The sequence below is a fragment of the Protopterus annectens genome, chromosome 17.part0 (assembly GCF_019279795.1).
Source record: "Protopterus annectens isolate FY-2018-M chromosome 17.part0, PAN1.0, whole genome shotgun sequence".
In the NCBI taxonomy this organism is placed as follows: domain Eukaryota; kingdom Metazoa; phylum Chordata; order Ceratodontiformes; family Protopteridae; genus Protopterus; species Protopterus annectens.
Window position 1 is genome coordinate 146,061,784 of NC_056751.1, and position 25,775 is coordinate 146,087,558.

The window sequence follows — 25,775 nt, forward strand, 5'->3', positions numbered from 1 at the left end:
AAAGCTGCAGTTTTGCAAACATATTCATAAATACTCACTCATAGGTTTATAGGTTCATAGGACGTTACTAGGCTATTGGCCTGAAGGCCCTTATAAGCCTAGCCAAGAATTTTTCACATGTTCCCACAAAGTCAGCACCTGTTTCCCCTGCCCAGCCGGGACACAGGTGGAATCCTTGGGGTGTATTTCCTGTTTCATATCCAGTCATACAGTTTCCTCTTAAAGAGGGCTAGAGAGGTACTCTGCTTGACATGGAGATGGAGTCTATTGCACAGATGGGGAAGTCTTTGGGATACAAATCTATCTATACAAATCTATCCTGCCAACAAGTTCTATTAATGTCACAGATCAGGTTGAGGCCTTGTGTGCGAGTTGCATGGGTGGAGTTTGACTTACAGATATGCAGCAACTTCATCAAGGCTAGGTCTGAGATGGCCTTGCATACCAGAAACAGATCACCTCTGAGCAGTCTGTAAAAGACTGAGTAGAGAGACAGGGTTTTTAGCCTATCTGTATAGGATAGGTGTTTGAGATCCTGGATTTTCCTGGTCAGGAACCTCTGTGGTCTCTCCAAGTGCTGCATGTGCTTGGCAAGGTACGTGCAGAAGGAGGCATGTACTTGATAATGAGTCTGATAAGGGAGGAGTAAAGGAATGCTATGACTTATTTGTTCCTGTATGAAATTCCCTTAGTTATGAGGTGGACCATGTACAAAACCCTTCCATATAACAGAGGCAACATGGTAGTCAAAAGTCAGGTTGCTATCAACCTAGGTGGCCAAGTCCATCACAATTGATTGCATGCTTAGTACGTTGTTATTAATGGGATAATTAGTAGAGACACCATTTTCCCCAAAACAGATAATGATGCATTTCTTGGCATTCATTTTGAGGTCATGCTTTTGGCACCAGTCATTAATTTAGGTAAGGGCCTCTTGGAGGATGTTCCCATCACTAGAGGAATTTAACTCAGCACCCAGCTTGTAGTCATTTGCAAACTTGGTCAGCCACAGACCACTGGTTTTGGCTTGCACCTCAGAAAAGTATATCTCAAACAGTACAGGATCCAAGACCAATCCTTGGGTATGCCACTCATTAAGGGTCTATTACTAGAGGTGGCTTCCCTTATTTTCACTGACTGGGTTCTATCACTGAGCCAGTTAGCTACCCATCTGGTAACATAATGGGTTGATGCCTAGCTGGGAGAGTTTATCTTTTATGCCCAAGTGGGGAATAGTGTCGAAGGCTTTGGCTAGGTCAAGGTAGGTGGTGGTGAGTTCATGTAGGATGCAGACAGGGATGTTATCAGGTCCCATGGAGGCTGTATTTTTTGCCTTTGAGAGGGCATTAAAGACCTGTTCTCTGGTGATGAGGGGAGGGGGGGCAGGTGCTGGGGATATCCTGGTTTACTGATGGAGGGGACAGTGGGGTGAAGTTTTCACTCTCTGCCAGCCAGTTAGCTATATCTATGGCATTTGTGTGTGTGGTGACCTTGACCACCAGTTCAGAGCAGATTCGGGTGGTACCTTTGAGACTGCAGATGTATGTGAAGAAGGCCTTTTGATTGTCCTTAGTGGATGTGGTCAATTTGGACTCAATGTTAGCCTTAGTGAATTTCACCAGTGACCTTATTTGCTTGTCCAGACTAAGGAGAGATTGCTTCCAACTTGGCACCTGCTCCTTCTTGGTCCTGGACAGCAATGTTTTCCTTTTATAATAGAGTTTGTTTATTGCTGCTGTCCCTCAGACAGGTTTACTCTCCCTTGAGTAAGATGATTTGGTCCTGTTAAGTAATGCTGAATCCATGCAGTTATGCAGGTGCTCATATAGTTTTTTGTGGAGACTTGGACATTACTGCTAGTTCCCACTGAATGGACTATGGCTGTGAAGCTGCTTATACCTGCTCTCAAGAGATTCTAGTCAGTTTTGGAAAAGTGTTTTTTGTTTGACGCTGACAAGGGGGAGGGGCAGGGGAGATGGTGACTTTGAAAGTGATTGCTTTATGGTCAGATCTTACCAAGGAGGATGAAAATGTAGGGGTGCTACAGTGGTTACTCATGTTGGTTAGTACCAGGTCCAGGATATTTTTATCTCTCATGGGGGTGTTGACCAATGCACTGGCACTGAAAAAGTTGAGGAATCTCTGGGCATTCGGCTTTGGGCTAGAATAGGTCTTCCACTCTATGGCTGATGTACAGATATGGATGGTGTTAGTGGTGTGGTGTTTTAGAAGTTTTTGCACAGACCCTTCAGTGCCAAATGTACTGGCTTGTGATGAGACAGCAACAAGGATCTAGGGTCTCAACGCATTTTGCATCTCACACACATATTGCTCTGTAGTAGTAGGTAGTAGGTCCATGCATGTGGGTACAGCAGAGTTACACCTCTCCAGCCCAAGTCACCCAGGATCAGGGTAGAGAGCTGAATCTTGCTGGATTCAAGTAATTCCAGATAGGTGGAGTAGGTTTCCTGAGTAAAGGCTGGGGGTCTGTAGCTAGCTATGATGTGAGTAAGTGTTTTGTCAGCAGTTAACTGCACTTGGAGTGTCTCCTGTGCATCATACTGTTTGATCAGCCTGGAGGTGTGTATGTATTTGATGAATATTGAAACTCTACCTCCTTTGGTCTTTCAGCCCTCCATTTGGAATCTGAAAATATGGTAGAAGGAGTAACCTGGTAAGGCTGTGGTTCTCTCTGCAGCTTTGAACCAGATTTCAGTGACTGCACAAATGTCAACATCCTCCAGGGCAAGAAATGCTTGCAATGAGTGCAGTTTCATGCTAAGACTCCTAGCGTTTAGCAGCATACCCTTTAAATTTCATTTAGGAGAATTTTTCACGTTGGTAATTTTGTGCTCATGATTTTGCCTAACAAAGGCACTATGGGGGAGGCAAGAGCATGTGCCAGATGCCTGAAGCCCAGGAGAGACAGATGAAGGCCATCTTTGGCAAAGCATCGTGGTTTGTCAATCATGTCCTCCCAGGCTGTCAGGTACCGGATCCCCTTGGAATGACAGCAGAAACTAAGCCAATTGTTAAAGTCAATCATTTTCTGTTTTACTGAGTCAACATTCTAGATGATGGTAGGATGCTGCTTAAGGCTAGGGATATACCTGCCTGAGACACATATTCAGCAAGCTCAATCATATCTCTCTTCATAGAGTCCATAGAGGTGCATCTCAAGTCATTCACCCCAACATGGACTATGAAACAGTCATAACAGTACCTGTTGTTAACAGACCTGAGTGTGTGCATGATATGGTGGAGTCTAGGCCCCTGACAAGCAACGTACCCTGACTTTCCCCTTGTCTAGCCTGGGGAGGGGCACATCTGTGTGTCTCATGATAGAGTCTCCTATGACTAGTATTTTGGGTTTGTGGCTTGGCCTTACAGGCTGTGAGACACAGGTGTGTGTACTATGTATGGTGTTTGGTGCTGTGGGCTGTGATGTGTGTGTGTGTTTTTTTCTTCATAAGTCTCTTTTGTTTAGGTATGTTTTTGTTGAGAACCTCTGCATATGTAGGAGTGTGTTGTACAGATATGGATGGTGTTAGTGGTGTGGTGTTTGTAGTGTTTGTGCAGACAACCTTCTCAGTGCCAAATGTACTGGCTTGTGATTGAGACAGCAAGGATCCTAGGTTCTTAACGTACTTGCATCTCTCACATATTGTGCTCCTAGGTGGTAGTAGTAGAGGGTTGTCCATGTACATGAGGCAGTTGCTACACTCTCTCAGGATGCCCATATCAACCAGACTAGCAGGAGAAACCATTGGAAATTGTCCACCCATGGTTGTCAGAAACTGTTATCTACACATTTAAAATCAACTAAGAATGTCCAACTGTATGAATTGTTTAATACTGGATATGAAATGTGAATTGCTTGCATGCACATGACGTGAGCGGTATTGCAAATGCTGTGCCTGTGGCAAAAAGAGATAATCCACTTCAACTGTATTGTGCAAGTGCAATAGTCTGATGGTTCAAACCCAGAACTTATTGTTTATCCTTTGTTTCCCTTTTTTACCTTTATTTTCCTTTACCATGTGCACAGTATGTGGCATAGCTCAAACACAGTTAACTGCTTAAGGAAAAAGTGAAAGTGTAATTTCTGTCACCTCACAGAGAGAACAAACTTATGCTTAGATTTATCGTGTGGTAGTCAGCACTATGAATGGCAATTATCACCTATTACCTCACTATCTCTGTGACACAAGGTGTAAATATTCTGAGTGCCAAAAAAAGAGAACACAGATAAATCATGGTTTGAGTCCCACAGTAATTTTTTTTTTACTGAGAAGGGGGACATAATGAGTACTTACACATCTGTTTTCACTATTACCTTTCCCATGACCATGTTACTTACCTATACACAAACATGGTTCATCACCTAAGGAAAAAAATGAAAAATTTCATTTGCTTTACCTTCCTTTGCTCAAACAGGCTCAGTGGTGATGTGCAGCCATCAGCATTCTAGACAATACTGAGTGTGGAAAATACACTTAATGTGGCACCAGGTATAAAAGCAGTGAAGTGAGTTCATAGTCAGAACACAGGAGAGCCTGTGATCAAATCCAGCATGCTCTAATTTTTGAGTAAGGATGTCCTACTGTCATTGGTAAAAATAAAGGTAATACTACATAACAATAGTTATGTTTAGCAGGTTGACTGACAAAAAGGTATCATTACTGTTTGTATACAAATAATTTTGTTGGTATCATATAGCTCATTAATGACTGACAGATGAACCTCAATTAACTATGTGTGTAACTTTTTTAGCAATGATGATTATGTAACAAAAAATGTACTTGCATATCTCTGATGGACACAATAGTTTACTGACAATCAGCTAGACCCCTCCAATAACCCAATTACATCTGGAAAACAGAATGTATCATGAGTTACATATCACAACTCCAAACTATTATTAAAGTCATGCAAGTCTATCCATTTCCAATATATTCTCAGACATTAGTACTGCATCACAGCTAAGAATAGACTTCAGATCTGCACTTAATACAGTGGTACCAATACAGCTGATAGAAAAACTGGCACATTTAGGAATCAGTAAACATCTCTGTGACTGGATACTGGACTTCCTGATTGAAGGACCACAGAGGGTGTGTTCAGGTAAGAACACATCAAAGTGCATCACGATTAATACCAGGGTTCCACAGGGATGTGTTCCCAGCCCACTCTTATTCACCATCCTGACCCATGACTGCTATGCCAAGCACAAGTCCAACCATATCAATAAGTTTGCTGATGACACCACAGTCATGGCACTCATCAGAAAGGTGGATGAAAGGGCATACAGAGAGGAGGTGGCATCTTTGATCATTCGGTGCGAGTAAGCAAGACCAAAGAGATTATCATCAACTTCAGGCAAAGGAGAAGAAACCACCCAGTGCTCAGGATCAATGGTGAGAGTCTGGAGAGGGTTAAGAGTACGAAATTCCTGGGTGTACACATATCAGAGGATCTCTCGTGGTCGGGAAACACCAGCCAACTTGTCAAGAAAGTGCACCAATGCCTCCCAGTTTTTTAAGAAGGCTGAAAAAACTAAGCTTGCTCCTCATATTCTCTCCACCTTCTACAGAGGTGCAGTAGAAGGCATCCTCACCTGTAACTTCACAGTGTGGTTTGGAAGCTGCACAGCTACAGAAAGAAAGTCACTACCAAGACTGGTGAGGGTTGCAGAGAAGGTAACAGGTGCCAGTCTTCCATCAATACATCTTTATTCTGCAAGAAACATCTGAAAGGCCACCAAAATCATACAGGACAACATGCATCCTGCTCATGGACTTTTTAAGCATCTGGTATCAGGCAGGAGCTATTGCAGCATCCGCTGCAGGACTACAAGATTCAGTAACAATTTCTACCCTACAGTGGTTAGACTTCTGAACTCAGGCACTAGTCCCAGGGGTCTGGACACATAATAAGTCAATTTTTATTTATTTGTGCAATATATACTTACATATATTCCAAGTAAGTGCAATACTTATTTATTATATCCATAGTCAGTATTATTTAACTCACTCAAGTGGAATATTAGACAAATAACTTAGGCATTTCAATCTGTAGTGTGTTTTGTACTACTTTAAATAGAGTAGTTCATTTAACTCAAAGGAGGGTATTCTTTTCATATGAGTGTTGGTAAATGTCTCTGCTCTTTCTGGTGTGTATTGGGAGTAGTACTGTATTTGTTAGTTATCTTTATTAATGTACTTGTATATGTTGTTTCACTTTCCTTAATAATCTCAAGAATTGAGCTGATGTACAAAATTTTGTTTAGGCTACACATGTGTAGTTCTAAATGACAATAAAGTTTACTTTGAGTATGCCTTTGACTGCATGAGCCTGGACCTTTTAATGTCATACACATACAGGCCTAACTGAAGTATAGCATCAGTAACTCTTTAAGCTGTATATCTTTAATTACGGGTCTATATTATAGTATCAACATTTTTAAACTTTGAATGCTATAATATCGACCTGTTTTTGTCGAAAACTCAAAATAGCAAAACCACGGAACTTCAAAATCTTACCTAGAGTAAGATTTCGGTCGTCCGTTCCATGGCTTCGCTATTTACTCTACTGTGGTGGGAAGGTTACGGACCAGGGTAAGGTAAGTATGGGAACGGAGGTTACGGACCGGCTTAAGGTAAGTGTGGGAATGGCTCGGGGTAAGGTGAGTGTCCAATAGATAGGGACATTAGGGTTAGGGAGTGGGTAAGGTGAGCGTGCAATAGTTAGGGACTTTAGGGTTAGGGTCGGGTTAAGGTGAGTGGATAGGTAGTAGTGTAGGGTCAGAATTATGGTTTAGTTAAGTGTATGTGTGTGGTTTATTTATTTTGGTGTGCTTGTGTTGAGTGTTTGTGTTTCAGAACAGCAATTTTTTTCCCTGGGAAAAAAATTTGCTGTTCTGTATGTTCAATATTTTGTGGTTTAGATATTTTAGGTATGATGAAATAGCATTCGCTATTTAAATCGTAAGATAGGGTCATATAAATGCTTAATTATCATGGTTGACAAACACTTTTTCTGTGGCAAGGGGGAATAAATACCTGTGTGGTAATGTACCCATTCTGTTTTGTGCAGGTTTGAAACCCACCTTGTGCAAATTACTTTTAACAATGTATAAGTCACAACATGTGTGCTAAGTCATCCCATTGATCCCTCCAAAGTCAAGGCTTAAAAGTCAAGTTATTGAGCATTTCAATGTTGACCATTGGGCAAAGTGTGATCAGGTATTGCATCAGACATGCCAAAAATTACTGCCCAGTTTCACATCATCACTGCTGTTTCATAGACTCCCTTCCTCTTTGTTTGGCAATGTTTCTCTTGCCTACCATCTCTCAAATGAAGTTGGCATGGTTGTGCATGTTTGCACACTGGTTGTAAAATGTGATATCACAATTTGGCAGGAAAAAAACATTGTAACTTTTGTTAGAGGACCTTTGCAGACATGGCAGGAGAAGGGAAGGATGGTACCGAATTTAGGGCACAGAGGTGGGTTGCTGAGGAGTCAAAAGTCTTTGTTACTCCCCTTGTGATGCACTTTAGCAAGAAGCTGCTGCAGGGAGACTATGCTGGTTCTCATTACAAGGCTGAGGCTTGAGTGACTGGCATGCCACACACTGGGGACAGTGTAGACACCACTACAATGACCTTAAGATGCATAAGCAGGCACCACTTGATCAGTGGCTGGATGAGTTTTGAACTGATAGCACCCTCCCAGTTATGTAAGTATACAGATCAAGCAACTTGAAATGAAATGCAATGATGTAGATAGCCAAGACTCATATGCATACCGCTTTCATGTCTCTTTTTCTTTCATTCTTTATTTTACAGTTGCAGAGCAAATCACACCAAACAGGGAGGCACGTGCTGAGAGACTGGCATGACTTGGAGGGGCAAGGGGTATGTCTGCAGCAAAACTGACCCTGATTGTAGCAAATATTGTGATTCCATAGATCAGTATCAACTTCAGTATGCATATTTTGCCTGTAACAGCAAGCATGCATTCTTTCTTGTGTAGCTGTTGGTAATTGTATTTGGCAAGTGTACTAGTGTATTCAGACTCTCTAGGTTCATTTCCACAAGTAACATATAGAGTCACATTAAACAAGTATAATTTTTGAATTTGAAATACAGCAACAATGGTTTTAATGTTCTTCTTGTTAACTTAGCTTGTGGTATCTTTAAAAGCATATACTGAATGTGTGCATATTCCAAGGATTACTTGTAACAATTCACAATCATTTTTGGGATTGTGAAAGCTCTATAGCTGTTAAAATAATAAAAGGATATTCACTATAATAAAGGATAAATGTGACATCCACCCATCCACCCACAATCCCTTTTCCCATTTTTGCACATGGTTTCAGGGTGTCACTTCAACAGTGACTACCATCTAGAGAAAGGTTTATAACACTGGGTGGCTAGCCCTGCCATGGTAGTTCTTCAACACCATACACTCACACCTATGGCCACTTTAGACAGTTCAATCCACCTACTGTATGCCTTTGGTATGTGAGAGGAAAGTGGAGCACCCAGAGAAAACCTGCACAAACACAGGGAGGACATGTAGACTTGACTCAGGAGACATCCCAGCTGAGAATTGAACCAGGAAAACTCTTGCTGAGGCAACAACATTATCTACTGTCCCACTGTGCCACTGTGCCACCTAAATGTGACATATTATGGTTCTATCATCTCTTTTTTTTGTCTCACCCCACCCATTATCTCTCTTTTTGTTTGTTTGCTTTGTTTCTTTGTTGTTTGTTTTGTTTTGTTTTGTGGGTTACCAGGAATCACAACACTCTGATGTCATACCTTTCTGCCAATAAACCAAATACATTTCAGCACAGGAAGGTGGGACAACCACAGCAGTTCAGCCTGCCAACCATCCACCAGCTGCTGCACCAACACCTAGCACCTCTGGGACACAACCTGGAAGTTCTTCCTCAACAGCCGCTGCTCTGTCTGGTCCATCCTCATTAGGTAACAGTGCCCCAGCTGGTGGTGCAGTGGTACCCTCTGGGAGTACTGGTGGAGGCAGTGATTATGTCATCTGCCAGGAGCTACCAGGAAGATGTGTGATATAATAAAGAGTGGCCTTCATGCCTGCATCAGCTGACCTGAGAATTTGCTCCTAAAAATAGAAATGAGACTCTCATGTCATGCAATCTCACAGGCAACTGAGGAAGGGAACTGTGATGACAGTTCTGATGGTGAAGACTAGATTCTCACTGTTCCCACATTTGATGGGCATGTGCCTCCATTTTCCCCTACCTATTCTCAATCATGGTGTCCCTCAACCTTTTTGTGTTTATCACCATCCCTGTATATCCTATTTGTATGCACCTGCTTTCTCACCTACCCTACCTACCTAACCCTCACATTCCTAGGTCTGTTTCCTAACATCCCTCTCTTTTTGAAACCAAAAAAAAAAAAAAATGGGCACCTGTCCCCCCAAAAAAGTCCCATACATAGCTCTCCACTTCGCATATGTGTCTTCTCGACATGCTTGATTTGGTTCAATTGGTTATACAACATCATTGCAATGTTGTCACCCATCTATGTTGTGGAGACTGTACAAATTCCTCAGATTTTGTCTGCATCTACACATTTCCCCTGAAAATGCCTGTATTGCTTCCCCTTTGTTTTTATTCGCTTGCGACCCCATTTCACCACTTTCCTATCAATCCCATTTTTACACATTTAATCTGGTCAAAAACTAGAATCACACACAACACACATGGCCAGAAATGGCCCATATAAAAGCCTTCACTTTTTGTAGTCTACATTTGCATGGTGTTTGGTGTCATGCACCAATGCTGAGTGGCGGTGAATGGCTGCTCATGTTCTGTGGCAAAACCTAGTAAGTTTTTGATGTCTGCCACACTAGCCCAGTTATTCTCGTGCAATGGTGCTAAAGCATGCTACACTATAGGAATACAAAGTGAAGGCAGATGCACCACTTTGAAATTGTTACTCTGACAGTCCTTACACTGCTGGGTGTAACAAAGTGAAACTTCCTATCTGCAGTGTTGACATAAATCACTTGACTGAAGATTGCTTTTGCCCATAACATCAAGGGTTCAATTCCAGATGCATCTCATGTAATTTCTTAGTGTGATGTTATGTGTGCACAATGTGCTTAATCACCCACATCTTAACATTTGCCACAGGTATGAGCTCTCTTGGAGATATATTGAATATTAGGCAAAAAAGACTATTTGAAGTGACACATTCACACAGCTATGAGATATTTATTCAACATTGTTGTGCTTGTCATAAGCCTGTTGTCCCTCTCCTAACCCTTCTTTACTCCATATCAATCATTTCATGCTACAGAGCATGGTGGGTTAATAATGAGAACATAAGAAAAACATGTTCAGGAATGTTCCATTACACCAAACATCTGTCTACCTCTTCTACTACTTAAGTATGATATGTTTACTTATCAAGTAAACTGTAAGGTGGACCACAATTGATATAACTGTCAAAAACAAACTCCCACACGGCAACATATTTCAGATGTCCCATATCTTCTACAAACAGATGTATATGGATGTATTAATTATTGTCACTCCATCTCCTCTGTCCTTATCTCATGCAATTCATGCTACAGAGTAGAACATATTCTGATTGCGAAGACACATCATACCAATACACCACTAGAATGTTTATCAATGCGCCAAGACAGTACCTGCTATGTCCTCCACAGCCCTGTGTCTGTCATCAGCTCTTCTGTCTCATCAGAATATGCTGTAGCATCTTTTATAGGATGATGGATGAAATGTCCATCTGGTACGATGTGAAAACTGTCCCTACTGTGAAGACCCATACTGCACACACTTTTCAGGATATCGGACCTATTTAAAGAGCGTATCTGCTGAGTCATACTAATCTTTTCTAATGTTGTTCTACTCCTTGTCATTTGTAGCAACCTGTACACACAATGAACTTCTGATTTGCAGTGAGGTCTGCAAAACAGCTACTAGTTGTAGAATTGTATACGTTTTTAAGATGAGTTTGCCTCAATGACTTTGTAGATAATTCATTGGAAGAAGTTATTTCTAAGAGGGAAAGGAGTTTCTTTAGACCAACTCTATTAGAGAAAGAACCGAACATTATAAGCACATCTGCAGATATTAGCCCAACAACTAGTTCAAGTACCATAGCCAACAACTATAGAAGTAGTTGTATTACTACATAATCTATGGATCAGGCACTGTTTAAGGAAACTCGGCATAGAAAATGGTATGTGTTTCAAACTAACACAGAATTATTCAAAAAAGCAGGTGATAATCCAGTTGTCATATTCAGGAAGGGCATTAGTTTCAAATAACTTTTTGATAAGCAAGAAAAACAAAGTAAGAAAAAACAGGGAAAACTGTTATAAGAAAATCTGGGCACTGCAACTATTGCAAGGACATTCTTTTTGTGAAAGTATTAAAATTAATAGACAACTTGTACAGATCACAGGTAATTATGATTGTATAACAAAAGTTGTTGTCTATATTGTAATATGTCAGTCATGCACAAATTTTTATATAGGCAAGACAAAGAATGTTGTAACAAAGAATTTACAGACATTTATATGAAATCAGGTAGAATAGTAGCACTAATGGACTTTCTAAGCATATTGCAGAGCATCCAGAACACAACTTTAAATCTGCAATTTTTAGAACATTTGCCACACAATTCCAAAGGAGGACCATGGGGTCTAATGCTTGAAAAAAGAGAACTTATGTGGCAAATATGGCTTAATGTAGGCAATCTCCCTGGTTTGAATGATGTTTTGTCCATCACCTATTTACTTTAACTTAAAGCTCAGCAGTACTGATTATTTCCAGCTGAATTCCACTTATTTTATTGATATTTTATTGATTGTTTATGCATTTTTGTACTGATTTTAAGAATATGTATTATAATATTCTTATCTTGCACTGTTTTAACTATTTTATAAAAATATTTGATTAATGTTACCTTTTGCATTCATTAGAATTGTAATGTGTAGATGTTGATCCTTTAAAAATTTTAGACGGAAAAATCATGTGACCTTTCGGAATTTTTAAAATCCCTCTGTGAACATTGTTGAGTATCTGATGAAGTCTTGTTAACTTTAATTAGATGAAAGCACTTGTGTTCTATGTCTTAATAAATGGTGTTTATTCTTAGATTATTCGAACCTTGGTACTGTGTTTGCTATAGGCCAACTTGCATCCATGCCACAGCTTATCCAGTTTGCTTGCCATTGTTTTTTCTATACTTTAGTTGTAGAAGTGTATTGAGGTAGGCATTACTGATACAAATTGGAAAAGACAAATACTTTAGTGTAGTCGTTCATAGTCACATTTGCAATCCTAATCACATTTACTTAGTTAATGACATCCTGGCACCATTTTTTTTAAAAGAAAATGATCTGGATTTGAATCCTAGCTTCCCTGTGCTCTGACCAGAAGTTCACTACTTTTGCACCCTGGGCTACAGACAAAGCTAGGCAGCAGGTGTATTTTCCACACTCAGTACTGTCCAGAGTGCTGACAGCCTTGCATCACCAGTGAGCCTGTTAGTGAAAAGGAAGTCATACTGCATTAAAATATTGACTGTTTTCCTTAAGAAGAGAATCGGATTTCCTTGGCCCTTACCTTTGTGTAAATGGGGAGGGCAAGGCCAACAGTTATTTTATATATTTATTTATTTATTTATCATTTGTTAACCGGGAAAGTCCGACTTGGAATGAAGCCAATTTTCAGTGGGGGCCCGGGGAGAAATGCTCCAGATTCATGTCTTATTTAGATCATTAAATGTTGGTCCCAACATTTCAAAGATACACTGCAGCATGCCCATCATGCTAGCTGCCAGCAATTTCTCCCTTAACATATCTTGCAAGCCAGACACATGAAACCTTTACACCATACAGATGTATTTTGCAGTTAACCCCAATCAGGTTAGTTACTATATATCCCTATTTGAGCACAGTTAGGCAGTGAGCACCAGTGGACACTGCTACTTCACAAGTATAAGTTGAATTCCTGAAATTTGAATCACACATACACTAATACTTTGCCATCATCCATGCAAATCAGCCTATCGGCAATGCACTTTCTGAAGAGGTATATAGCATGTCAGACTCTGGCTACTGAGCTGTATTCTTCTAGTACATGGAATGCATACATAAGCAGAACAGAAGGGCAGTGACGTGTGCTTAACTGAACACATATTCATGTGTGCCCTGCAGCAATGCACTTGCAAATGATACATCAGTACCTGGGTCATTACCAAACAGACTACAGAATTACATAACCTAACTGCATTGTTACATTTGGTATGGGTTTATAGTGACAGTGGACATTGCTCATGTATGATCATATCACATTAATATTGTCAGTAACTTGTATTAACATTGACATACCTTCATCCGAATATGAAGACACATAACTCCATCATTGCAGTACTGGTGTTTCCAAAGTGTGTGTGTGTGTGTGTGTGTGTGTGTGTGTGTGTGTGTGTGTGTGTGTGTGTCTCATCTACACAATACTCAGAAAAACAGGTACATGTCTCACTTCTGCAATATGCATTCATAACAGTTTATTTGAACTAGGTTGCTAGGATGTAATAATAAATACTTTTGCAAATTGTGCTCACGCAATCACATCACATATTTTTTGCACACAAGTCTCATAACAGTACATGCTACCTACAATACTATGATGATGTCATCCTCTATAAAGTGCACTCTGACACTGTTAAAATCAAATTTCTGCAATGGCCTGAGCTTCAAGTAATATTCTTTGGCTTATACAACTAGATAGTTAGGGTATCTAATCTTCAGATAAGCATGATTCTAGTTCCTGCTGCCCTCAGTCAAGTAGCATTCAGAAGATACTTTTAAACTGCTACGTGACTCCACAGCAATTTCATACAGCCCTCCAGACACCCCTTTTCTAAGCATGCACTGATGATGTCATCATGTATAAAGTGCACTCTGACACTATTAAAATCAGACTTCTGCAGTGATACTATTAAGTACTGTGCTCTCTAGCTTGTTTGACATAACCAGGTAGGGGTTCTAATCTCACAGCAGTCAACTTGTGCATGTGTGTAAGTCCACAGCTATGTCAGACTCTCCTCCTAGCATCTTCTTCTCAGCATACAATGATAACATCATCCCCTATAAAATGCACTAATCTAGTATTAAAGTAAAACGTCTGTGGTGGTGATAACTTTAAGTACTGTGTTCTCTAGCTTGTGAAACTAGGTAGGGGTTCTAATCTCAAAGCAGTTAACTTTTGTGGGGGGGGGCTCTCTTCAATTAACAACACTCTAGAGACAATTTTACACCTGGATGTGACTCCACAGCTATGTCAGACCCTCCTCCCAACATATTCCTCTCAGCATATGCTCATGATGTCATCCTCTATAAAGTGCACTCTGACACTGCTAAAGTCAGACTTCTGTGGTGGCACTGCATTTACATTGTACAGAATAGAGTTTATATACTTAGACCAATATGGTGGTTGAATCTGAACATAATCAACTGGTGTGTGTGTGTGTGTGTGTGTGTGTGTGTGTGTGTGTGTGTGTGTGTGTGTGTGTGTGTGTGTGTGTGTGTGTGTGTGTAGGGTGGTGGTATATTATAGTTATTGTATAATGTTTTGAATCTCTTCTCATTTGACTCACACTCAGGATAAGCTTTTACATAGCCACCAGAATCCAACATCCCCCTTTTCCTCTGTCCACATAACATCCTTTCTGTGAAACACTGAAGATGTCATCATCTGTCAGATGCATACAAACACTGTGAAACAGAGCCCTTCCATGACCCTTTACAAGCCATCTCCAGACCACTGGATTTGTGATTGCTTATTCAGTCATTGGGTGGTATCCCTGTCCCATATGGACAGGGGCAGTCTGTAATAAAGTGAAACACACGTACATACCCTGACTATTTTCCTTCACTTAGAAATAGTTATTTGGGTTTAAATACGATAATAATGCCTAGGACTGTATGGACTCTTGGCCATTAGCCTAGTAATGCTGCCATTTAGTTACATGCTCCTTCCATAATAGCTGTAGTAATATGCTGGACAAATGTGGTGATGCTATGTATATTGTTGCCTTACTAAGGCATGTGCTCTGATAGTGGAGCATATCCACATTCTACACAGCTCTCATTCAGCCATCACAGTGACAGCTGCAATATGGCACAGGTGTACATGTATATACCTAGCATCTGGAAATGCTATCTGGCATACAACAATATTATGTCATAGTGGTTGCATGGGCACATACTCACGGGTTCATCAACATGTTGTAATGCTGTTACATACACAAACATGACATTTTCAGATTCAATTGCAACCATGCCAAATTCCTTGCATGCAGTAGTGTGTTGCTATTCACAAGGATTATACAAATGTTCCCCAGCAGCATTGTGTGACTATCAGCATCTGTGTCATTAACTGTTCTGAATGAACCACATCCAACTCAGTTGTAATGTGTCCATATATGGTGTCAGGGCCCTCATTAACATATTTCCAATGATAAACATAAAGGCATATGATGTACAACTGATGTAATGCTGTGAAGTAGGTACAGTTGTATGACTGTGTTAAGAGTTCCACTGTGTCATATATGATTCATACCCAAGGTTTTATTTGGAGGTGATGTACAGCTTGAAGTCCAGTTGAAGCATAGGTACAACTATAGTGTGACCATACTATGTGATGGATGTACCACCACATCACATTACTATTACTACTTGATAGTTTGCATGAACACATATGGGTGTATGTTAGGATTTCAGTATAACATTTTTACTGGCAATGTCAGGGGGACAGTGATCATGTTTGGTATGCATACAATATCACAGTGAGAGCTTCCTCAATCATTGACACTAGACTTTGCACTGCTTACTTTATGTTCACATGAGCGTAGCTGATGTATTGTCATCAGTCTTGCATACTACTCTTATTCATTGTAACAGATCACTTCTTAATTCATACATCAGTTGCAGATGCTTCAGACAATACCCATTATTATTACATGTGTCAAATACATGGAATACCCAGCTGTGTGTAGTCAATCCAGTCACAATAGTGTGGTGTTTGTATTTTTTATTATCCTTTAGTCAAATGTGTTACATTTGGCACAATGAGCTTCCACACATCTGGTAAGCCATACATGCCTATTTTCTGGGATGCATACTCATTACGATTTAACAGTGCAGACTTCCCTTCATGGTGTTCTGTTAGATGCTTGTGTGTTATGTCTTTCTGTGTTGCACACAGTAAATACACATCTCAGAGGCAGTATTGATGGCATGGGTTTGATTCTTGCAGTGGAGGATTGTGTTTATATGTCATGCAAACCTCTCAGTTGGCCAGCATTGCTCCTGATTTCAAATCCAGGTTTAACAGCATCCCTCTTAACCCCTCCAGAAAGTGGTCACTTTTGGGGAAAGGGTGGTAAATTCCCCTTATAAAATACTGACAATTATTGCAGTTAAACACATCTGTTCCTGCAGAACATGTATAAGTTACAATCACATATTCTGTCAATGCCACAGATTAATGGTCATAATATTTTAAAAGGTTCCATGATGGTGTCTGCTATTTTCTACATTTGTCCAAGAGTCTGTTGCTATTTGTCTCTGATTGGCTGAGAGCTATGGTGACATGTCATATTGCAGCTAGTCATTTTGCAGATCTTCAGAGTATACACATACCCCCTAGTGTATATACCATCCTTGCTAAGTGTCATCTCCAGTGAGCATGTCAGTGATGTGTATAACTCAACCCTTCACCTCCATTGACATGTAACCTTGTGTGACTGTCACAGATATACTATCATGCGTGTTTATATCATTATATAATTGCACAGGAGGTGTACACAGTAGTACATATAGTGCTATCTACATATGTGCTTAATGTTATGATACGGACTTGTCTTGCTAGTGTACATACATTGACAGATCTTGTCTTAGGGACATTTACTTATTACCCATGTCCTCTTCCTCTTTATTAACTCCTATCATTCATATCTGTGCATATTTTCATCAGCACATTTTACCTGCCCAGTGTACTGTTCCTTGTAGTTGTCCTTGTTGTTAATCCTCTGCCTCCATTATTTAATTCTGCAAATAACTGTTTTACTGGGCATTCTGCTCAGTATACTTTACTTTACTGTATGTGCAGTATTTTCACCCCTGGTAGTCATTGGGGCTGTTCATACAATTTCGGAGGCAGGTTTTCTCACTGGAAAACCTGAGTGCTTCCTCTTCCTGTGCTCATGCTATTCTGCTATTCTGCACTGTTTCCTGGCCACAAAACCTTATATCCATGTAAGCAAAACAAGCAACATAAATATGCAATTACCACTGCTGCTCATCACATTAACGTAAACTTAGTGCAGGCTTTGCCTAGACAGAGTGTATTGAATCCCAGAGACTGTATTTACAGGTTCTGCTACAGAAACACGTATTTACTATGTACACATCACTCACTAGAAATACTGCACATTGGTGCTAAAACTGTTTGAGCTAATGGAGATGACAGAAATGAAATTTTTAACTCTTTCCATCACCTGTGAGCTCAGTTTATGCTCTGCTAAGCAGTGCGGAAATTACACAAGCAAAAAACATGTATAATCATTTATACTACACGCAACAAAACACAAGCTGCATTTTCCCATCTGCGGCAAATATTCCAAGCAGTATGGGGCTTCAAGCTGGATTCAAACCTTGCATCCTCTTTCTTGTTTCTTTAAAATCATTTTGATTAATCTGTGATACTCAGATGTGATGTATAATTTCTTCTCTTGCTGCTTCCCAGAGTACTGTAGCAAAGCACATGTGTCACTCTAAAATGCTCTAATGATGGCAGGACAACTTACATTTCTTAGTTTGTACCTTGGGCAGTGGACTCTCATTCACTTCTTCAAAATGCTGCCAGTCATCAGTGTGCCTTGGCATAACCCATGCAAATGAGAAGCAAAACAAAAAAAAAAGAATTGCCAGTATTAACAAATATCGGAGAATAATAATGAAAAGGCAGGATTGTAACATTTCCTAGGTGTGTGTGTGTGTGTGTGTGTGTGTGTGTGTGTGTGTGTGTGTGTATCTGTGTGCGTGTGTGTGTATGTGTGCGTGTGTGCGTGTGTGCGTGTGTGTGTGTGTGTGTGTGTGTGTGTGTGTGTGTGTGTGTGTGTGTGTGTGTGTGTGTGTGTTACAACCTGGTCATATGCTCAGAAAATATGCATTAGCTCTCAGACAGCACACTGTCTGGAACTGAACCCTCAAGTCAGTGCAATAACACTCATAGGTTCATAGTTTTATAGGCAGTTACTAGGCTAGTGGCCCTAGAGCCTTTATAAGCCTAGCCATGTTAATCCTGGGTTGCCCCAATTGTCATTGGTTAGATGGATGTACTTCACATATCAGCACCGACTACCCTGTCCATGAGGGCCTCCAGGGTGAATTTGCGGTCACCTATCCATTTGTCTAGTTGCATTTTAATAGGGTCATTCAGGAGCTCTGCTTCACATGAATTGGAAGTTTATTCCAGAGCAGCGGTAATCTCTGGGAGACATACCTGTCTTTCCAGCATTTTCTGCTAATGTCACTGGCAAGGCTGAGATTCCTAGAGCAAGTGACTCTAGTGCCATTTCATTTTGGGATGTGCATTTCCATCAGGTTGGGGTCAGAGACTGTCCTAGAGGCCAGGCACAAGTCACCTCACAATATTGTATATGATACATAGTACTGTAACAAGAGTTTCAGTCTCTCCATGTAGGTCATGGTTTGGAGGCCCTGTATCTTCTTAGTGAGAAACCTCTGTGGTCTCTCCAGTTGCTGCAAGTGTCTTCTGCAACACATGCAGAAGGGAGAATTGTACTATACTAATGGTCTGATTAAGGTCAAGTAAAGTGGGGTTATAAAATCCTTAGACCTAGATGTGATGCCTTTATTTATGAGATGCACAATGTAGAAGGCTTTCCTTACCACCATGGAAACCTGGTGGTCAAAGTTCAGATTGCTGTCGGCCTGTGTTCTGAGATCTCATGTCTTTCTTTCCCATTTGCTTGAACATGCCTAGATCAATGTGATATTGAAAAATACTTCATGCTAATAATAGCCCACACCATTTTAATGTCAGGTTCCCAAAACTGCTAGCTATTTATTCTGTTTATTTTCTGAGCATATTTCCCTTCTCTCAACTTAACTACAGAAATTCAAAGGTATGGATATTTATTTCTATCTTTGTTTCATTGTGTAAGATAGCTGATCAGCATTTCAGACACATTTTAAACAGAGGATGGACAGTGTGCTCTTAGTACAATGACATCAATATTCAGGTTGTTCTCATAGCTCTCAATGTGCTTATACTTTTTATTGTAAGTCTGCTCAGTATGATAAAAACATTTCATAGAGAACAGTCACTTCAGTATTGCTTTTTATTGTAGTCAGAGCAATCAGTAACACTTGCAAGCCATTAGCAGCTAAAAAATGTAACTGTTCCTCCCTGCAGTTCTAGGGTGTGTGCATGCAATAATGTAGCTACCTACACCATGTTTGCATACCCTACACCAAGTGATTTTTTTGGTACTCAGAAATGCTAATGATTTCACACCTCATTTTCAGCTTCACAGTGTTCAGAGGGCTGAATCTTCATTGTAGAAAAGTAACGATATAGCTATGGAAGTAGAAGGAGGGGAGACTGAATGGATATAGACACAGCATTACTGCTAATTACTTGGAGGAGTCTGTTTGACAAATTACTGCACTATTTCATAAGTTATGTTTGTCCTCTACACAATCTGTTTACATGTTCATATTTTGAATGTATTTCAATATGCATTGGAAAAAAGAATTTTGCTATTTATGCAGTATTAAAAATTCACTGCTGGTATACTGCACATATGTCAGTTCTTGCTGTACTGTCCATAGTAGTATGGTTACATCACAGTGTTGTGTTATTTGCTATTGTGTGACTGCCTCATCTGTGTGGGTGACTCACTAGATAGGATGAGTGACACAGATGATCAGGCAGTGTCTTTAATGGTACATCTGCTGGGGGAAGGCGGTATCCACATGTCTGCAGTGTTAGCCAACGTGACTGTGCCAGATCCTCTGCCTGCACTGGCACTACTTCCACTGCTCAGTCAGAGAGTGAGGTGCTCACACCCACACATTGTATCCTATGGGGTCTTGATCCTGGATGTAGTTGTTAGGGGACCTTGTCCGGCAGACATCGCTCACACTCAGGTAGCATGCCCATTATGAACTAGGGCACAGAAGTGATAGTGCAACTCCTAGTACAGGCAGTTCATATGGTCGAGAGCGATGACACAGAACAGAGAACTCTACCATGCATGGCTCAAACCTATCCTACATGACAGGACATACTGCTAACACAGAGGTTGATTGTGTTCATGCAGACACACATTTCACAAAAACTGTCCATACTGAATTGCACACATGCAAAGTAAAACAAAATATCAAGGTTGATTGGAAGATATCTTCTGTTAGTGTACCTGAGATATTTCATACTTTAATGAATGTTTTGTGTTTCTTGCTCATATACACTCATTACTTTAATGTCACCATTGGCCTACTGTACCCCACCCTACCCTGTGAGAATAATGATAACTGTGCCAAGGGCTTTGTTCATTTGGGTTTGACTTAGGGTTGCATATATGTCTGATGAATAGAGTAAACAGGTACGAGACTGCCAGTATGCAAGTAGTTTATCTTCTTACTCATTTGCTTGCAAACTACAGGTTCCACACTTACACTGACATTACTGCAGTTACGAGTCGTGTGCTTTGGAGCTGTCTCTGTCTGATGTTACCCATATGATGTTACATGATGTTACATGGGTAAGTAAAGTCTGTGGACATCGGATGGCATCACTTTTAATATTTGTATGTGCTTAGGTTGTTGTGTATATTCCTTCCCTGGTGAGTGTGTGTGCTGTCCTTTGCCTCTTAGTTGCTGACTGTCTGAGACAAACTTTGATTCTTAGGTGGTGAGTGTGTGAGCTATCTTTTGCCTCTTAACCAGGGAAAGGGCATATTGTGCATGCCTACATCTGCTAGCTACCTCTGCAGCTGGATGTTCTCCGTTAGAATCCTCATCTGTATGTGCTGGAGGTGCTGCCCCTGCCTGTGGTCCAGGAATGTGTGGTCTTGGCCCTTGCCGTACCTGTTGCAGCTGTTTCGTCAAGATGATATTATGTAACATGGTACAAACTGATAATTTCTGCACAGGTGCCTGGGTCATACTGCAGGACATTACCTGATGTGTGTAGACAGCAGAACCATGACTTCAGCATGCCAAACACATGCAGTAAGATATTTCTAGTATGTGCATGGGCATTATTGCATCTTTCCTCTGTGGGTGTGTGTGTTTTTCTGATGGGTGTCATGAGCCATGGTTCCAGTGCATAAGCTGCATCACTCAGGAGATGGCCTTGTGGAACATCACCCCAGCAACCTTGTGTACATCTGCAAGGTGTGCCATATGTGTGAGCCATGGTAACTGCCTGGGTTGCCTATAAAGACATTGAGGATGATCCCTCAGGCATTACAGACAATTGAGAGGAACCTCTTCCTATTGATGTATGTCCTTCTCTGTTCACCAAATGAGGCTCTTATTTCATTTTGAGAATAGTCTATGGTCTCCAAGACTTTGGGCAAGTGTGCTACAGCATAGAATTCCTGCATTGTTCTTGCTCTCTTCTCTGAAATGCATAGAAAAGGGATGCACTTCCTTGCATGTCGTATCATAGCATTAAGATATTGGTGAAATATTCTGGAGGCTGAGGCCTATGACACCCCTAGTATATCCCCTGTGGGTCTCTGAAATGTATCAGTAGCTTATATCCTTAATGCAAAACATACCTTAGTTTCCACTGCTATAGGTTTTCCTCAGTTTCCCTTGGGTCTAAGGTGGGGACAGCAGAGGTTGCAGAGGTCTTGTAGTGTTTTCTTATCAACCCTGTATCACTCTACTATTTCAATACCATGCAGTCCATGATATGTTAAATGGGGTCTAAACACCCTTCATCTCTTTGGATGAGGTCTATCAGCAGCATCACCAGCATATATTTGAGCCTGTTGCACATACACATGCAAGACAGCAGCAGCCCCTACCATTGCTTTGTTTTATAACTGTGATAGCAGCTGTATTCCAATAGGTTTTTGGTGTTCATGGCAAAGGGCTACACCATCTCTACATGGTTACTTTGTAGATTTCTGAATTGTTCCACCATCTTGAATTGGTTAATTAGCATGTAATTCAGCTGCTTATTCTTTCATTAGCATACTGTGTTGTTTACCTTTGTTTGGCGACAATACACAACCTGTAGAGCTGTTCAGTGAATACAAAATAACACAATAGCAGAGCAGAAACTAGCCATTTATGAATCTGGCCCCAAGTTTCAACTTTTGTAATAATAAAGCAACATTTTTTTATTTGAGTAAACTTTCTTTTGATTATATAAAATACTTTCCCATGTTTCCAGTTTTGCAATTTGGAACTTATGAGAAGCTTCAAAGTGACTAAATCACTGAAACTGACTAGACCAGGCTAACCATGTAAAATCTTCTTAGAGGTTGCTGTTAAAATAATGGTTCTGAATGAAGTAGGGGAGCAACAAAGATGAAGCAGGTATTTTTCCATATAAAATAACACATGACAGGCTACAGCAGGTCTGAAATAACAAAGCTCAGTTTATTTTAAGAAGCCATACAGCCACACAGCCATATGGATGACCTCAGGAGATGGAATACTGCAGCTATCAAAAACAGAATATTTTCTTCAAATGCCTACATGATTTGAATACTAGAACATGGAAACCTGGGGCACATATTATATAATAAATTAAATTAATTTATTTACTTCATGGCTCTATTTTCTAGATTTTCGAATTAAACATATTAATAGATTGTGCCAATGCTTGCATCCAGATAGTGTGTTCATATTCAATTTTATAGAAGAAATCTTTTCCAGAAGACATGGTTATATGATTCATAGTAAACATCCACTCTAAGGTGCCTAGTCACTGGACTGATGGCAGGTTAGTCCTCGTCACATGCTGGTGCTGCTGAATTGCTAAATTTTTCTATTTTTAGAAGTTTTTTAACTTATGACCACATGCTTTTTTGGGTTTGTACCAGTTTGCTCAGGCACCACACCTTTGACTATGCTACCTTTATGCAGCATCTGACCATTGAACAAAGATCACATGGCCAATTAAAAGCCCAGGATCAAAATGTCAAAGGCAATCCCTCTTTTATCTCTTATGGAGTGAATGGAGTGGTACTAGTACAAGAGTGACCACTGGTAGAAGCCTGGGGCAGAGTAACCTGTAGACATTATGATGGCTTGTCCAAATAACATATACAGGCCAAAGTCACTGTGTAGTAGTGCAGTAACACCACAAAAGGTGCTCTAAAAAACTCAAAGCACTCTATTAGCATTTCATGCAAAGCTGATGACCCTTGGTCCATGTTCAAATTATTTAAAAATATAGACAGATCACTGCTGGATATTAAACAAGGAGACAAGGGACAGATATCAGAATGGGGGGTCTCATGGGATATCAGGGGAATTTAGAAGCCTGGTTGGAGGGGCTGTAAAAATAAATGTTTAAGAATGCATGCTTATTCTATGTATGTTGCTGTTTTCAAAGTCTAATATTAAATACACAGCTTGGTAAATAGCTGGCTACTTTATATCGTATTATATTTATTTATTTATTATTTTACATTTGTTTGCCAGGTTAGTCTGTCTGGGCCAGTGGCCCCTTTTTAGCAGAGACCCAGGGGGAGGAGCCCCCCCCAAATGAAAGAAAAACCATCAGTATGAGCAATCAAAATAGATATATATGATCAGAATAGAAATAAAATAGAATACACGATAGTAAAATACATTATGTGAAAAATTGTAGTAGAAAAAGCAATAAACAGGTATATCTGTATACAGTAAGACCTATATATAGCTGATATCCTCCAATAAACCTCTGTTTAGACTAGATAATACGTCTGCAATACCTACTGAGAAATTCATGTAACTTCAGTATACTTTTCTTAGTTCAGGTATTCAGACATGCATAATAAATTCCAGCTGTACTGAGCTACTTCCTAGATTAGGCTCAACACTGCCTAAAATAGCAGTGCCCTCAAAAGATATACTGACTCCCTAATGGTGCTTAATTCACTTAGCTGTCTAAAAATATGTACTGCAAATCAACTTAATTCAGAAAAAAATATGCTTTATAAATGGCGAAAGAGATCAACATGCAAATACATGTATAACAATGTTCAGAAACAACAGATGAGGGGAATACTGTGCCTGCATTTCGGTTTACTTTTAGACCTACAGTAATGCAGAATGGTGCTCAGTAACCACCCACAGTGCCGTAAGTAGCTTCATGTTTATTTAATTCCTTTGTGCTGTCCCAATTCAGAGGATGGCTACATGTTGTAATTAGGAGTATCTCTCAGGATTTGCTTTAAGCCTCAAAAACAATACTAAAATCAAAATTTATTTTGAAAATTCATTTTCCTGAGCTCTGTAGCTTTTGTGGTTTAAATGGATAATCCTGAACATACCTCTCTTTATAAAACCTTTAAATATACAACAGATGTTTATAGGGTTCCTTGATCCACTGACAGCCCTTTGGCCAAAACTGATGAATTAATTTGTTCAGGGCAAATTTCATAAATCCTGGAATACTTCTGCCCTCAGACAGCTTGACTTAATTTAGAGATCAACCACACGTGTTTTGAAAGTTTAACCTTTAGCTAGTCTAATCAGGTAACATTTATGTTAGGTTTAAGAAGCCATAAGTAAGTAACAGGAACAGTTAAAGTAGAAGATAATTTGTCATCCTAATAAATCTTCAGAGAAAGGTTAGATGGAGCGTACTAATGTTGCTGCCTCCAAAATATTCCTTCCAGAACTTTGATCTAGCCCTCCCCCCTCCTCAACTTGTGCAGTACATTTGCTGGGCATGGCAGAACAGCTACAATGCTTCTTGTGGTTAGGGGGTTCTGTAACCTGCAGTGACAGCAGTTTCGGCTGTGCTGGTATATTAATTTACAACATGCCAGTGTATATCCTTTCAAACATGAAATAAATAACATTTTACTGCTACTCATGTCAGTTTGTTAACAAAAGAGCAAACACAAACCGGAGTTATCCTGCAAATGTGTACTTATTCTGATTTTAAGTTATCTTGTAGAGCATTGCCCTCTGTCTTAATATGAAGGTGAGATCACCTCTAAAAAGTTAAATCTAAATCTTATGAAACAGTTAATGAAGGATTTTCTTTATTCAATTCCAATGCACTAATTTTGATTTGGGCTACTTACAACCATCCGCAGTTACAGAGGCATAACCATTCTGAGAAGCTCTGTCCATGAACATATTATATTTTCCTGTGAATCAACTGCTTATATCTAGAGAGCTCTCGATTTTCTTTTTAAGATAATACAAATGATTCCCTGTATTCTAGAGGACCCTCATTTTCTCATTCTATGATTAAAAAAAAAATATATATATATATATATATATATATATATATATATATAAATGTATATATATATATATATATATATATATATATACATATATATATATATATATATATATATATATATATATTCACTTCAAAAACAAACCCAACTGCAGCAACCAAACGAAACTGTAAAACTGTAAAATTTCCCAAAGCAGGCAGAAGACAACTCGATATGCAGCT